Raw genomic sequence first — 16633 nt, 5'->3', positions numbered from 1 at the left:
TCCTCCAAACCCTTGGACATACATTGACCAGAGTCTGACATGATGTTCACCTATACGTTCCCTCAAAGTGACATCAGTTTTGTCTCTCAGATTCCTACAGATCGGGAGTTATTTGCCTTTTCAAAAATTGACTTTCGAATAATCTCGAAAAATTAAAATGTCTCTATCCTTCAAACTCTTGGACATACATTGACAAGACTCTGACATGAAGTTGACATATACGTTCCCTTATAGTGACATAAGTTTTGTCTCTCAGATTCCTACAGATCGGGAGATATTTGCTTTTTCAAGAATTGACTTTCGCATTAACTCGATAAATTGAAATGTCTCTATCCTCCAAACCCTTGGACATACATAGACTTGACTCTGACATGAAGTTGACATATAAGTTCCCTCAAAGTGACATAAGTTTTGTTTCTCAGATTCCTACAGATCGGGAGATATTTGCCTTTTCAAAAATTGACATTCGAATAATCTCGAAAAATTTAAATGTCTCTATCCTCCAAACCCTTGGACATACATTGACGTTACTCTGACATGAAGTTGACATATACGTTCCCTCAGCGTGACATAAGTTTTGTCTCTCAGATTCCTACACATCGGGAGATATTAGCCTTTTCAAAAATTGACTTTCGAATAATCTCGGAAAATTTAAATGTCTCTATCCTCCAAACCCATGGACATACATTGATGTGACTCTGACATGAAGTTGACATATACGTTCCCTCAACGTGACATAAGTTTTGTCTCTCAGATTCCTACAGATCGGGAGATATTTGCCTTTTCAATAATTAACATTTGAATAATCTCGAAAAATTCAAAAATCTCTATCCTAAAAAAACCTTCGACATACATTAACGTGACTCTGACATGAGGTTGACATATACGTTCCCTCAAAGTGACATAAGATTTGTCTCTCAGATTCCTACAGATCGGGAGATATTTGCCTTTTAAAAAATTGACTTTCGAATAATCTCGAAAAATTTAAATGTCTCTATCCTCCAAACCCTTGGACATACATTGACGTGACTCTGACATGAAGTTGACATACACGTTCCCTCAAAGTGACATAAGGTTTGTGTCTCAGGTTCCTACAGATCGGGAGATATTTGCCTTTTCAAGAATTGACTTTCGAATAATCTCTAAAAATTAAAATGTCTCTATCCTCCAAACCCTTGGACATTCATTGACGTGACTCTGACATGAAGTTGACATATACGTTCCCTCAAAGTGACATAAGGTTTGTGTCTCAGATTAAACAGATCGGGAGATATTTGCCTTTTCAAGAATTGACTTTCGAATAATTTCGAAAAATTAAAATGTGTCTATCCTCCAAACCCTTGGACATACATTGACCAGAGTCTGACATGATGTTGACATATACGTTCCCTCAAAGTGACATAAGTTTTGTATCTCAGATTCCTTCAGATCGGGAGATATTTGCCTTTTCAAAAATTGACTTTCGAATAATCTCGAAAAATTTAAATGTCTCTATCCTCCAAACCCTTGGACATACATTGACAAGACTCTGACATGAAGTTGATATATACTTTCCCTCAAAGTGTCATAAGTTTTGACTCTCAGATTCCTACAGATCGGGAGATATTTGCCGTTTCAAAAATTGACACTCGAATAATCTCGGAAAATTAAATGTCTCTATCCTCCAAACCCTTTTTACATACATTGACGTGACTCTGACATGAAGTTGATATATACGTTCCCTCAAAGTGACATAAGTTTTGTCTCTCAGATTTCTACAGATCGGGAGAAATTTGCCTTTTCAAAAATTGACACTCGAATAATCTCGAAAAATTAAAATGTCTCTATCCTCCAAACCCTTTGACATACACTGACGTGACTCTGACATGAAGTTGACATTTACGTTCCCTCAAAGTGACATAAGTTTTGTCTCTCAGGTTCCTACAGATCGGGAGATATTTGACTTTTCAAAAATTGATTTTCGAATAATTTCGAAAAATTTAAATGTCTCTATCCTCCAAACCCTTGGACATACATTGACGTGACTCTGACATGAAGTTGATATATACGTTCCCTCAAAGTGTCATAAGTTTTGACTCTCAGATTATTACAGATCGGGAGATATTTGCCCTTTCAAAAATTGACTTTCGAATAATCTCGAGAAATTGAAATATCTCTATCCTCCAAACCCTTGGACATACATTGACGTGACTCTGACATGAAGTTGACATTTACGTTCCCGCAAATTGACATAAGTTTTGTATCTCAGATTCCTACACATCGGGAGATATTAGCCTTTTCAAAAATTGACTTTCGAATAATCTCGGAAAATTAAAATGTCTCTATCCTCCAAACCCTTGGACATACATTGACGTGACTCTGACATGAAGTTGACATATGCGTTCCCTCAACGTGACATAAGTTTTGTCTCTCAGATTCCTACAGATCGGGAGATATTTGCCTTTTCAAAAATTGACTTTCGAATAATCTCGAAAAATTAAAATGTCTCTATCCTCCAAACCCTTGGACATACAGTGACGTGACTCAGACATGAAGTTGACATATACGTTCCCTCAAAGTGATAAAAGTTTTGTGTCTGAGATTCCTACACATCGGCATATATTTGCCTTTTCAAAAATTGACTTTCGAATAATCTCGAAAAATTAAAATGTCTCTATCCTCCAAACCCTTTTACATATATTGACGTGACTCTGACATGAAGTTGACATATACGTTCCCTCAAAGTGACATAAGTTTTGTCTCTCAGATTCCTACAGATCGGGAGATATTTGCCTTTTCAAAAATTGACTTTCGAATAATCTCGAAAAATTAAAATGTCTCTATCCTCCAATCTCTTGTACATACATTGACGTGACTCTGACATGAAGTTGACATACACGTTCCCTCAAAGTGACATAAGTTTTCTCGCTCAGATTCCTACAGATCGGGAGATATTTGGCTTTTCAAAAATTGACTTTCGAATAATCTCGAAAAATTAAAATGTCTCTATCCTCCAAACCCTTGAACATACATTAACAAGACTCTGACATGAGGTTGACATATACGTTCCCTCAAAGTGACATAAGTTTTGTCTCTCAGTTTCCTACAGATCGGGAGATATTTACCTTTTCAAAAATTGACATTTGAATAATCTCGAAAAATTCAAAAATCTCTATCCTCCAAACCCTTGGACATACATTAACGTGACTCTGACATGAAGTTGACATATACATTCCCTCAAAGTGACATAAGTTTTGTCTCTCAGATTCCTACAGATCGGGAGATATTTGACTTTTCAAAAATTGATTTTCGAATTATCTCGAAAAATTTAAATGTCTCTATCCTCCAAACCCTTGGACATACATTGACGTGACTCTGACATGAAGTTGATATATACGTTCCCTCAAAGTGTCATAAGTTTTGACTCTCAGATTATTACAGATCGGGAGATATTTGCCCTTTCAAAAATTGACTTTCGAATAATCTCGAGAAATTGAAATGTCTCTATCCTCCAAACCCTTGGACATACATTGACGTGACTCTGACATGAAGTTGACATTTACGTTCCCGCAAATTGACATAAGTTTTGTATCTCAGATTCCTACACATCGGGAGATATTAGCCTTTTCAAAAATTGACTTTCGAATAATCTCGGAAAATTAAAATGTCTCTATCCTCCAAACCCTTGGACATACATTGACGTGACTCTGACATGAAGTTGACATATGCGTTCCCTCAACGTGACATAAGTTTTGTCTCTCAGATTCCTACAGATCGGGAGATATTTGCCTTTTCAAAAATTGACTTTCTAATAATCTCGAAAAATTTAAATGTCTCTATCCTCCAAACCCTTGGACATACATTGACGTGACTCTGACATGAAGTTGACATACACGTTCCCTCAAAGTGACATAAGGTTTGTGTCTCAGATTCCTACAGTTCGGGAGATATTTGCCTTTTCAAGAATTTACTTTCGAATAATCTCTAAAAATTAAAATGTCTCTATCCTCCAAACCCTTGGACATTCATTGACGTGACTCTGACATGAAGTTGACATATACGTTCCCTCAAAGTGACATAAGGTTTGTGTCTCAGATTAATAAAGATCGGGAGATATTTGCCTTTTCAAAAATTGACTTTCGAATAATCTCGAAAAATTAAAATGTCTCTTTCCTCCAAACCCTTGGACATACATTGACGTGGCTCTGACATGAAGTTGACATATACGTTCCCTCATAGTTACATAAGTTTTGTCTCTCAGATTAATACAGATCGGGAGATTTTTGCCTTTTCAAAAATTGACTTTCGAATAATCTGAAAAAATTAAAATGTTTCTATCCTCCAAACCCTTGGACATACATTAACAAGACTCTGACATGAAGTTGACATATACGTTCCCTTAAAGTGACATAAGTTTTGTCTCTCAGATTCCTACAGATCGGGAGATATTTGCCTTTTCAAAAATTGACTTTCGAATAATCTCGAAAAATTAAAATGTCTCTATCCTCCAAACCCTTGGACATACATTGACAACACTCTGACGTGAAGTTGACATATACGTTCCCTCAAAGTGACATAAGTTTTGTCTCTCAGATTCCTACAGATCGGGAAATATTTGCCTTTTCAAAAATTGACTTTCGAATAATCTAGAAAAATTTAAATGTCTCTATCCTCCAAACCCTTGGACATACATTGACAAGACTCTGACATGAAGTTGACATATACGTTCCCTCAAAGTGACATAAGTTTTGTCTCTTAGATTTCTACATATCGGGAGATATTTGCCTTTTCAAAAATTGACTTTCGAATAATTTCGAAAAATTTAAATGTCTCTATACTCCAAACCCTTGGACATACATTGACAAAGGCTCTGACATAAAGTTGACATATACGTTCCCTCATAGTTACATAAGATTGGTCTCGCAGATTCCTACAGATCTGGAGATATTTGTCTTTTCAAAAATTGACTTTCGAATAATCACGAAAAATTGAAATGTCTCTATCCTCCAAACCCTTGGACATACATTGACCACACTCTGACATGAAGTTGACATATACGTTCCCTCAAAGAGACATAAGTTTTGTCTCTCAGATTCCTACAGATCGGGAGATATTTGCCTTTTTAAAAATTGACTTTCGAATAATCTCGAAAAATTTAAATGTCTCTCTCCTCCAAACCCTTGGACATACATTGACTTGAATCTGACATGACATTTGACATATAAGTTCCCTCAAATTGACATAAGTTTTGTCTCTCAGATTCCTAAAGATCGGGAGATATTTGTCTGTTCAAAAATTGACACTCGAATAATCTCGAAAAATTATAATGTCTCTATCCTCCAAACCCTTGGACATACATTGACAAGACTCTGACATGAAGTTGACATATACGTTCACTCAAATTGACATAAGTTTTGTCTCTCAGATTCATACAGATCGGGAGATATTTGCCTTTTAAAAAATTGACTTTCGAATAATTTCGAAAAATTGAAATGTCTCTATCCTCCAAACCCTTGGACATACATTGACGAGACTCTGACATAAAGTTGACATATACGTTCCCTCAAAGTGACATAAGTTTTGTCTCTCAGATTCCTACAGATCGGCAGATATTTGCCTTTTCAAAAATTGACTTTCAAATAATCTCGAAAAATTTAAATGTCTCTATCCTCCAAACCCTTCGCCATACATTGACAAGACTCTGACATGAAGTTGACATATACGTTCCCTCAACGTGAATAAGTTTTGTCTTTCAGATTCCTACAGATCGGGAAATATTTGCCTTTTCAAAAATTGACTTTTGAATAATCTCGAAAAATTAAAATGTCTCTATCCTCCAAACCCTTGGACATACATTGACGTGACTCTGACATGAAGTTGACATACACGTTCCCTCAAAGTGACATAAGGTTTGTGTCTCAGATTCCTACAGATCGGGAGATATTTGCCTTTTCAAAAATTGACTTTCGAATAATCTCGAAAAATTAAAATGTCTTTATCCTCTAAACCCTTGGACATACATTGACGTGGCTCTGACATGAAGTTGACATATACGTTCCCTCATAGTGACATATGTTTTGTATCTCAGATTCCTACAGATCGGGAGATATTTGCCTTTTCAAAAATTGACTTTCGAATAATCTCGAAAAATTGAAATGTCTCTATCCTCCAAACGCTAGGACAAACAGTGACGTGACTCTGACATGAAGTTGACATACACGTTCCCTCAAAGTGACATAAGTTTTGTCTCTCAGATTCCTACAGAACGGGAGATATTTGCCTTTTCATTAATTGTTTTTCGAATAATCTCGAAAAATTAAAATGTCTCTATCCCACAAACCCTTTCACATACTTTGTCGTGACTTCGACATGACGATGACATATACGTTCCCTCAAAATGACATAAGTTTTGTTTCTCAGATTCCTACAGATCGGGAGATATTTGCCTTTTTACAATTTGACTTTCGAATAATCTTGAAAAAATTAAATTTCTCTATCCTCCAAACCATTGGACATACATTGACGTGACTCTGACATGAAGTTGACATTACGTTCCCTCAAAGTGTCTTAAGACTAGTCTCTCAGATTCATACAGATCGGGAGATATTTGCCTTTTAAAAACTTGACTTTCGAATAATCTCGAAAAATTAAAATGTCTCTATCCTCCAAACCCTTGGACATACATTGACGAGACTCTGACATAAAGTTGACATATACGTTCCCTCAAAGTGACATAAGTTTTGTCTCTCAGATTCCTACAGATCGGGAAATATTTGCCTTTTCAAAAATTGACTTTCGAATAATCTAGAAAAATTTAAATGTCTCTATCCTCCAAACCCTTGGACATACATTGACAAGACTCTGAAATGAAGTTGACATATACGTTCCCTCAAAGTGACATAAGTTTTGTCTCTTAGATTTCTACATATCGGGAGATATTTGCCTTTTCAAAAATTGACTTTCGAATAATTTCGAAAAATTTAAATGTCTCTATCCTCCCAACCCTTGGACATACATTGACAAAGGCTCTGACATGAAGTTGACATATACGTTCCCTCATAGTTACATAAGATTGGTCTCGCAGATTCCTACAGATCTGGAGATATTTGTCTTTTCAAAAATTGACTTTCGAATAATCACGAAAAATTGAAATGTCTCTATCCTCCAAACCCTTGGACATACATTGACCAGACTCTGACATGAAGTTGACATATACGTTCCCTCAAAGTGACATAAGTTTTGTCTCTCAGATTCCTACAGATCGGGAGATATTTGCCTTTTTAAAAATTGACTTTCGAATAATCTCGAAAAATTTAAATGTCTCTCTCCTCCAAACCCTTGGACATACATTGACTTGAATCTGACATGAAGTTTGACATATAAGTTCCCTCAAATTGACATAAGTTTTGTCTCTCAGATTCCTACAGATCGGGAGATATTTGTCTGTTCAAAAATTGACACTCGAATAATCTCGAAAAATTATAATGTCTCTATCCTCCAAACCCTTGGACATACATTGACAAGACTCTGACATGAAGTTGACATATACGTTCACTCAAATTGACATAAGTTTTGTCTCTCAGATTCATACAGATCGGGAGATATTTGCCTTTTAAAAAATTGACTTTCGAATAATCTCGAAAAATTGAAATGTCTCTATCCTCCAAACCCTTGGACATACATTGACGAGACTCTGACATAAAGTTGACATATACGTTCCCTCAAAGTGACATAAGTTTTGTCTCTCAGATTCCTACAGATCGGCAGATATTTGCCTTTTCAAAAATTGACTTTCAAATAATCTCGAAAAATTTAAATGTCTCTATCCTCCAAACCCTTCGCCATACATTGACAAGACTCTGACATGAAGTTGACATATACGTTCCCTCAACGTGACATAAGTTTTGTCTCTCAGATTCCTACAGATCGGGAGATATTTGCCTTTTCAAAAATTGACTTTTGAATAATCTCGAAAAATTTAAATGTCTCTATCCTCCAAACCCTTGGACAAACAGTGACGTGACTCTGACATGAAGTTGACATACACGTTCCCTCAAAGTGACATAAGTTTTGTCTCTCAGATTCCTACAGAACGGGAGATTTTTGCCTTTTCATTAATTGTTTTTCGAATAATCTCGAAAAATTAAAATGTCTCTATCCTCCAATCTCTTGTACATACATTGTCGTGACTTCGACATGAAGTTGACATATACGTTCCCTCAAAGTGACATAAGTTTTGTCTCTCAGATTCCTACAGATCGGGAGATATTTGCCTTTACAAAAATTGACTTTCGAATAATCTCGAAAAATTAAAATGTCTCTATCCTCCAATCTCTTGTACATACATTGACGTGACTCTGACATGAAGTTGACATACACGTTCCCTCAAAGTGACATAAGTTTTGTATCTCAGATTCCTACAGATCGGGAGATATTTGCCTTCTCAAAAATTGACTTTCGAATAATCTCGAAAAATTAAAATATCTCTTTCCTCCAAACCCTTGGACATACATTGACGTGATTCTGACATGAAGTTGACATACACGTTCTCTCAAAGTGACATAAGGTTTGTCTCTCAGATTCCTACAGATCGGGAGATATTTGCCTTTTGAAAAATTGACTTTCGAATAATCTCGAAAAATTAAAATGTCTCTATCCTCCAAACCCTTGGACATACATTGACAAGACTCTGACATGAAGTTGACATATACGTTCCCTTAAAGTGACATAAGTTTTGTCTCTCAGATTCCTACAGATCGGGAGATATTTGCCTTTTCAAAAATTGACTTTTTCATAATCTTGAAAAATTAAAATGTCTCTATCCTCCAAACACTTGGACATACATTGACTCACTCTGACATGAAGTTGACATATAAGTTCCCTCAAAGTGACATAAGTTTTGCCTCTCAGATTCCTACAGATCGGGAGATATTTGCCTTTTCAAAAATTGACACTCGAATAATCTCGAAAAATTGAAATGTCTCTATCCTCCAAACCCTTCGACATACATTGACAAGACTTTGACATGAAGTTGACATATACGTTCCCTCAACGTGACATAAGTTTTGTCTCTCAGATTACTACAGATCGGGAGATATTTGCCTTTTCAAAAATTGACTTTCGAATAATCTCGAAAAATTAAAATGTCTCTATCCTCCAAACCCTTGGACATACATTGACGTGACTCTGACATGAAGTTGACATACACGTTCCCTCAAAGTGACATAAGGTTTGTGTCTCAGATTTCTACAGATCGGGAGATATTTGCCTTTTCAAGAATTGACTTTCGAATAATCTCTAAAAATTAAAATGTCTCTATCCTCCAGACACTTGGACATTCATTGACGTGACTCTGACATGAAGTTGACATATACGTTCCCTCAAAGTGACATAAGGTTTGTGTCTCAGATTAATACAGATCGGGAGATATTTGCCTTTTCAAAAATTGACTTTCGAATAATCTCGAAAAATTAAAATGTCTCTATCCTCCAAACCCTTGGACATACATTGACGTGGCTCTGACATGAAGTTGACATATACGTTCCCTCATAGTTACATAAGTTTCGTCTCGCAGATTCCTACAGATCAGGAGATATTTGCCTTTTCAAAAATTGACTTTCGAATAATCTCGAAAAATTAAAATGTGTCTATCCTCCAAACCCTTGGACATACATTGACCAGAGTCTGACATGATGTTGACATATACTTTCCCTCAAAGTGACATAAGTTTTGTCTCTCAGATTCCTACAGCTCGGGAGATATTTGCCTTTTCAAAAATTGACTTTTGAATAATCTCGAAAAATTAAAATGTCTCTATCCTCCAAACCCTTGGACATACATTGACAAGACTCTGACATGAAGTTGACATATACGTTCCCTTAAAGTGACATAAGTTTTGTCTCTCAGATTCCTACAGATCGGGAGATATTTGCCTTTTCAAAAATTGACTTTCGCATAATCTCGAAAAATTAAAATGTCTCTATCCTCCAAACCCTTGGACATACATAGACTTGACTCGGACATGAAGTTGACATATAAGTTCCCTCAAAGTGACATAAGTTTTGTTTCTCAGATTCGTACAGATCGTGAGATATTTGCCTTTTCAAAAATTGACTTTCGAATAATCTCGAAAAATTAAAATGTCTCTATCCTCCAAACCCTTGGACATACATTGACGTGACTCTGACATGAAGTTGACAAACACGTTCCCTCAAAGTGACATAAAGTTTGTGTCTCAGATTTTTACAGATCGGGAGATATTTGCCTTTTCAAAAATTGACTTTCGAATAATCTCGAAAAATTAAAATGTCTCTATCCTCCAAACCCTTGAACATACATTAACAAGACTCTGACATGAGGTTGACATATACGTTCCCTCAAAGTGACATAAGTTTTGTCTCTCAGATTCCTACAGATCGGGAGATATTTGCCTTTTCAAAAATTGACATTCGAATAATCTCGAAAAATTTAAATGTCTCTATCCTCCAAACCCTTGGACATACATTGACGTGACTCTGACATGAAGTTGACATACACGTTCCCTCATAGTTACATAAGTTTTGTCTCTCAGATGCCTACAGATCGGGAGATATTTGCCTTTTCAAAAATTGACTTTCGAATAATCTCGAAAAATTAAAATGTCTCTATCCTCGAAACCCTTGGACATACAGTGACGTGACTCAGACATGAAGTTGACATATACGTTCCCTCAAAGTGATATAAGTTTTGTGTCTGAGATTCCTACACATCGGCATATATTTGCCTTTTCAAAAATTGACTTTCGAATAATCTCGAAAAATTAAAATGTCTCTATCCTCCAAACCCTTTTACATATATTGACGTGACTCTGACATGAAGTTGACATATACGTTCCCTCAAAGTGACATAAGTTTTGTCTCTCAGATTCCTACAGATCGGGAGATATTTGCCTTTTCAAAAATTGACTTTCGAATAATCTCGAAAAATTAAAATGTCTCTATCCTCCAATCTCTTGTACATACATTGACGTGACTCTGACATGAAGTTGACATACACGTTCCCTCAAAGTGACATAAGTTTTCTCGCTCAGATTCCTACAGATCGGGAGATATTTGGCTTTTCAAAAATTGACTTTCGAATAATCTCGAAAAATTAAAATGTCTCTATCCTCCAAACCCTTGAACATACATTAACAAGACTCTGACATGAGGTTGACATATACGTTCCCTCAAAGTGACATAAGTTTTGTCTCTCAGATTCCTACAGATCGGGAGATATTTGCCTTTTCAAAAATTGACATTTGAATAATCTCGAAAAATTCAAAAATCTCTATCCTCCAAACCCTTGGTCATACATTAACGTGACTCTGACATGAAGTTGACATATACATTCCCTCAAAGTGACATAAGTTTTGTCTCTCAGATTCCTACAGATCGGGAGATTTGCCTTTTCAAAAATTGACTTTCGAATAATCTCGAAAAATTAAAATGTCTCTATCCTCCAAACACTTGGACATACATTGACGTGACACTGACATGAAGTTGACATATAAGTTCCCTCAAAGTGACATAAGTTTAGTCTCTCAGATTCCTACAGATCGGGAGATATTTGCCTTTTTAAAAATTGACACTCGAATAATCTCAAAAAATAAAATGTCTCTATCCTCCAAACCCTTGGACATACATTGACAAGACACTGACATGAAGTTGACATATACGTTCCCTCAACGTGACATAAGTTTTGTCTCTCAGATTAATACAGATCGGGAGATATTTGCCTTTTCAAAAATTGACACTCGAATAATCTCGAAAAATTAAAATGTCTCTATCCTCCAAACCCTTGGACTTACATTGACGTGATTCTGACATGAAGTTGACATACACGTTCCCTCAAAGTGACATAAGGTTTGTGTCTCAGATTCCTATAGATCGGGAGATATTTGCCTTTTCAAAAATTGACTTTCGAATAATCTCGAAAAATTAAAATGTCTCTATCCTCCAAACCCTTGGACATATATTGACCTGACTCTGACATGAAGTTGACATATACGTTCCCTCAAAGTGACATAAGTTTTGTCTCTCAGATTCCTACAGATCGGGAGATATTTGCCTTTACAAAAATTGACTTTCGAATAATCTCGAAAAATTAAAATGTCTCTATCCTCCAATCTCTTGTACATACATTGACGTGACTCTGACATGAAGTTGACATACACGTTCCCTCAAAGTGACATAAGTTTTGTATCTCAGATTCCTACAGATCGGGAGATATTTGCCTTCTCAAAAATTGACTTTCGAATAATCCCGAAAAATTAAAATATCTCTTTCCTCCAAACCCTTGGACATACATTGACGTGATTCTGACATGAAGTTGACATACACGTTCTCTCAAAGTGACATAAGGTTTGTCTCTCAGATTTCTACAGATCGGGAGATATTTGCCTTTTGAAAAATTGACTTTCGAATAATCTCGAAAAATTCAAATGTCTCTATCCTCCAAACCCTTTTACATACATTGACAAGACTCTGACATGAAGTTGACATATACGTTCCCTTAAAGTGACATAAGTTTTGTCTCTCAGATTCCTACAGATCGGGAGATATTTGCCTTTTCAAAAATTGACTTTCGAATAATCTCGAAAAATTTAAATGTCTCTATCCTCCAAACCCTTGGACATACATTGACGTGACTCTGACATGAAGTTGACATACACGTTTCCTCAAAGTGACATAAGGTTTGTGTCTCAGATTAATACAGATCGGGAGAAATTTGCCTTTTCAAAAATTGACTTTCGAATAATCTCGAAAAATTAAAATGTCTCTATCCTCCAAACCCTTGGACATACATTGACCAGAGTATGACATGATGTTGACATATACGTTCCCTCAAAGTGACATAAGTTTTGTCTCTCAGATTCCTACAGCTCGGGAGATATTTGCCTTTTCAAAAATTGACTTTCGAATAATCTCGAAAAATTAAAATGTCTCTATCCTCCAAACCCTTGGACATACATTGACAAGACTCTGACATGAAGTTGACATATACGTTCCCTTAAAGTGACATAAGTTTTGTCTCTCAGATTCCTACAGATCGGGAGATATTTGCCTTTTCATAAATTGACTTTCGCATAATCTCGAAAAATTAAAATGTCTCTATCCTCCAAACCCTTGGACATACATAGACTTGACTCTGACATGAAGTTGACATATAAGTTCCCTCAAAGTGACATAAGTTTTGATTCTCAGATTCGTACAGATCGGGAGATATTTGCCTTTTCAAAAATTGACTTTCGAATAATCTCGAAAAATTAAAATGTCTCTATCCTCCAAACCCTTGGACATACAGTGACGTGACTCTGACATGAAGTTGACATACACGTTCCCTCAAAGTGACATAAGGTTTGTGTCTCAGATTTTTACAGATCGGGAGATATTTGCCTTTTCAAAAATTGACTTTCGAATAATCTCGAAAAATTAAAATGTCTCTATCCTCCAAACCCTTGGACTTACATTGACGTGATTCTGACATGAAGTTGACATACACGTTCCCTCAAAGTGACATAAGGTTTGTGTCTCAGATTCCAATAGATCGGGAGATATTTGCCTTTTCAAAAATTGACTTTCGAATAATCTCGAAAAATTAAAATGTCTTTATCCTCTAAACCCTTGGACATACATTGACGTGACTCTGACATGAAGTTGACATAAACATTCCCTCATAGTGACATAAGATTTGTATCTCAGAATCCTACAGATCGGGAGATATTTGCCTTTTCAAAAATTGACTTTCGAATAATCTCGATAAATTAAAATGTCTCTATCCTGCACACCCTTGGACTTACATTGACGTGATTCTGACATGAAGTTGACATACACGTTCCCTCAAAGTGACATAAGGTTTGTGTCTCAGATTCCTATAGATCGGGAGATATTTGCCTTTTCAAAAATTGACTTTCGAATAATCTCGATAAATTAAAATGTCTCTATCCTCCACACCCTTGGACTTACATTGACGTGACTCTGACATGAAGTTGACATATACGTTACCTCAAAGTGACATAAGTTTTGTCTCTCAGATTCCTACAGATCGGGAGATATTTGCCTTTTCAAAAATTGACTTTCGAATAATCACGAAAAATTAAAATGTCTCTATCCTCCAAACCCTTGGACATACATTGACGTGACTCTGACATGAAGTTGACATACACGTTCCCTCAAAGTGACATAAGTTATGTCTCTCAGATTCCTACAGATCGGGTGATATTTGCCTTTTCAAAAATTGACTTTCGAATAATCTCGAAAAATTAAAATGTCTCTATCCTCCAAACCCTTGGACATATATTGACGTGACTCTGAAATGAAGTTGACATACAAGTTCCCTCAAAGTGACATAATGTTTGTGTCTCAGATTCCTATAGATCGGGAGATATTTGCCTTTTCAAAAATTGACTTTCGAATAATCTCGAAAAATTAAAATGTCTTTATCCTCTAAACCCTTGGACATACATTGACGTGACTCTGACATGAAGTTGACATAAACATTCCCTCAAAGTGACATAAGATTTGTATCTCAGAATCCTACAGATCGGGAGATATTTGCCTTTTCAAAAATTGACTTTCGAATAATCTCGATAAATTAAAATGTCTCTATCCTCCAAACCCTTGGACTTACATTGACGTGAGTCTGACATGAAGTTGACATACACGTTCCCTCAAAGTGACATAAGGTTTGTGTCTCAGATTCCTATAGATCGGGAGATATTTGCCTTTTCAAAAATTGACTTTCGAATAATCTCGAAAAATTAAAATGTCTTTATCCTCTAAACCCTTGGACATACATTGACGTGACTCTGACATGAAGTTGACATAAACATTCCCTCAAAGTGACATAAGATTTGTATCTCAGATTACTACAGATCGGGAGATATTTGCCTTTTCAAAAATTGACTTTCGAATAATCTCGAAAAATCCAAATGAGTCTATACTTCAAACCCTTGGACTTACATTGACGTGATTCTGACACGAAGTTGATATATACATTCCCTCAAAGTGATATAAGTTTTGTCTTTCAGATTCCTACAGATCGGGAGATATTTGCCTTTTCAAAAATTGACTTTCGAATAACTCGAACAAATAAAATGTCTCTATCCTCCAAACCCTTGGACATACATTGACGCGACTCTGACATGAAGTTGACATAAACGTTCCCTCATAGTTACATAAGTTTTGTCTTGCAGATTCCTACAAATCGGGAGATATCTGAGTTTTCAAAAATTAATTTTCGAATAATCTCGAAAAATTTAAATGAGTCTATACTCCAAACCCTTGGACTTTCATTGACGTGATTCTGACACGAAGTTGACATATACGTTCCCTCATAGTGACTTAACTTTTGTCTCTCAGATTCCTACAGATCGGGAGATATTTGCCTTTTCAAAAATTGACTTTCGAATAATCTCGAAAAATTAAAATGTCTCTATCCTCCAATCTCTTGTACATACATTGACGTAACTCTTACCTGAAGTTGACATATACGTTCCATCAAAGTGACATAAGTTTGTTCGCTCAGATTCCCACAGAACGTGAGTTATTTGCTTTTTCAAAAATTGACTTTCGAATAATCTCGAAAAATTAAAATGTCTCTATCCTCCAAACCCTTGGACATACATTGACGTGACTCTGACATGAAGTTGACATATACGTTCCCTCAAAGTGACATAAGTTTTGTATCTCAGATTCCTACAGATCGGGAGATATTTGCCTTCTCAAAAATTGACTTTAAAATAATCTCGAAAAATTAAAATATCTCTTTCCTCCAAACCCTTGGACATACATTGACGTGATTCTGACATGAAGTTGACATATACGTTCCCTCAAAGTGACATAAGTTTTGTATCTCAGATTCCTACAGATCGGGAGATATTTGCCTTCTCAAAAATTGACTTTAAAATAATCTCGAAAAATTAAAATATCTCTTTCCTCCAAACCCTGTGACATACATTGACGTGATTCTGACATGAAGTTGACATATGCGTTCTCTCAAAGTGACACGAGGTTTGTCTCTCAGATTCCTACAGATCGGGAGATATTTGCCTTTTGAAAAATTGACTTTCGAATAATCTCGAAAAATTAAAATGTCTCTATCCTCCAAACCCTTGGACATACATTGACAAGACTCCGACATGAAGTTGACATATACGTTCCCTTAAAGTGACATAAGTTTTGTCTCTCAGATTCTTACAGATCGGGAGATATTTGCCTTTTCAAAAATTGACTTTTGCATAATCTCGAAAAATTAAAATGTCTCTATCCTCCAAACACTTGGACATACATTGACTTCACTCTGACATGAAGTTGACATATAAGTTCCCTCAAAGTGACATAAGTTTTGTCTCTCAGATTCCTACAGATCGGGAGATATTTGCCTTTTCAAAAATTGACACTCGAATAATCTCGAAAAATTGAAATGTCTCTATCCTCCAAACCCTTGGACATACATTGACCAGACTCTGACATGAAGTTGACATACACGTTCTCTCAAAGTGACATAAGGTTTGTGTCTCAGATTCCTATAGATCGGGAGATATTTGCCTTTTCAAGAATTGACTTTCGAATTATCTCTAAAAATTAAAATGTCTCTATCCTCCAAACCCTTGGACATTCATTGACGTGACTCT

This window comes from Zootermopsis nevadensis, unplaced genomic scaffold, assembly GCF_977971745.1.
Source record: "Zootermopsis nevadensis isolate Lab colony 2312 unplaced genomic scaffold, Znev_1.0 Znev_ptg000075l, whole genome shotgun sequence".
NCBI lineage: Eukaryota > Metazoa > Arthropoda > Insecta > Blattodea > Termopsidae > Zootermopsis > Zootermopsis nevadensis.
This window is presented reverse-complemented; position numbering follows the sequence as displayed.